The sequence below is a fragment of the Mustela nivalis genome, assembly GCF_964662115.1.
Source record: "Mustela nivalis genome assembly, chromosome: 17".
Lineage (NCBI taxonomy): Eukaryota > Metazoa > Chordata > Mammalia > Carnivora > Mustelidae > Mustela > Mustela nivalis.
Genome location: NC_139036.1, coordinates 22,232,940 through 22,234,701, shown reverse-complemented (window position 1 = coordinate 22,234,701; position 1,762 = coordinate 22,232,940). Strand labels below are relative to the sequence as shown.

Here is a 1,762-nt window from a genome sequence, read left to right as displayed (position 1 = left end):
CTTAAGCATACCGTTCCCTCTGGCTGGAATGCCCTTCCTCTTCTCTCCGCAGCCGTCCCACAGAGGCCACCTCCTCCAAGAAGTCTTCCCTGGGTGAGTTGCCCTCACCGCTTTGTTGTTACAGAACTCCATGCAGACTCCCCTGGAGTGTTTTTGTGATGCTCCGTGATGCCCTGCCCATGTGCTGACCTTCCCCTGGCCAGGGCGCCAGGCCCTCCGCGTCTCTGATCTTCGGGACATTAAGGACAAAGGTATCATTCCAAGACCAAGAAGGGAGAGCTGACGCCAATGTCAGGGGCACACCCTCATCCGGGGGTTCTGGTGTGATTGTGTGCACGTTCACTCGTGTGTCTGATGTGCGTGTGTGTGCACACACTTACATGTATGTACTGTTAAAATACAGGTATACAGCCCTGGTGACCTCACTGGACGGGGGTACCTTTGGATCTCCTTTCTTCTTTTGGGAAGACCCTTCCTCCGGCCTCTGAAGCAACACCAGCTAGCCCTTCCTGAGGCCTACTTCCTGCCGGGCGCTGGCAAGAACCAAGAGCTCTGAACCAGCTCTGCTTTCTCCAATGGCTCTGGGAGGACGCTTTTTTATTAACTCTATCTTCAGGTGAGGGAAATGAGGGGGCGGAGGGGGGCTGGGGGTGGGGTTTGAGGTAAACTGTTCAAGGTCACAGAGCTGGTACCTGTGAGAGCAGGGCTTGACTCTAAGCAGTGAGGCCTGCTTCCTCTCCTCTGCTTTTACTCCCTGATAGCACCCAAGTCTCTCTGTCTTCATCGAGAACCCCCCCGCCCCCCACCACAAGGTGTGCTCAGAGCCTCCAAGTGTCTTGGCTGGGGAGTCAGACCGAGAGCGAATGTGTCCCAGGGGACTTTGTTTGTCCTGCAGGTCTCAGAACACACAGAACTGCCAGGCCCAAGATCACAGCCTGGTGCTGTGACGGGTGCTGACTCCCGTGGGGGCCACCTGCTGACATCCTCTTACTCCCAGCATGTGGGCAGATACTCCGCACTGTTGGGAGTCTGGCAGGCCTGTCTTGGACTCCTGCTGCTTTTCATGGGAGGTATGTGACAGGAAGGCCCCGGGTACAGGTTTCTGGGACAACTGGGTGACTCAGATCATCTCCCAGGGTCCTGGGTTTGAGTCCTACAGCAGGCTCCCTGCTCTGTGGGGAGTCTGCTTCTCCTTCTGCTCTTCCCCCAGACCCCCTCATGTTCTCTCTCTCAAATAAATAAAAAATCTTAAAAAAAAAAAAGGTACATGTTTCAGACTCAGAGGGCTTGGGGTCTACATCCTGTCTTGGCCACTTATGAGCCATGTGACCTTGGTCAAGTGACTTAACCTCAGTGTTCTTATCTCTAAAATGGGCTTCACCCACTGAGCGACTCAGGTGCCCCCTTATCTCTAAAATGGGGATAATCCTGTCTACCTCACAGAGTTGTAGAGACAAAATAAGAGCGGGCGTACCTTCCCACCTCAGTATTGTCACAAAATAGTGGTGTAAACAGAGTAATGTTTGGTGCACACAGTGCTGTTGATCAGCTTTCTAGCTAATCATCATGTTGGAGTGGAGGCTCATGTCCCAAGGTGCCTGGAATATATATATATATATATATTTAAGATTTATGTATTTATTTGAGGGGGGAGGGGCAGAGGGAGACAGAGAGAGAGTCCCAAACAGGCTGCACACTGAGGGCTCAGCTGGACACGGGGCTCGATCCCAAGACCCTGAGATCAGGACCCGAGCCGAAGCCA

At 53.2% G+C, this 1,762-nt stretch overlaps 1 long non-coding RNA gene across 1 annotated transcript; it reads left to right on the top strand.

Annotated features, from left to right (window-relative positions):
* Positions 1–1,204, top strand: LOC309852179. The gene is made up of 3 exons (XR_014305125.1): positions 1–93; positions 404–616; positions 896–1,204. It is a non-coding gene; the product is annotated as an uncharacterized lncRNA (long non-coding RNA).
* Positions 1,205–1,762: the final 558 nt, after the last annotated feature.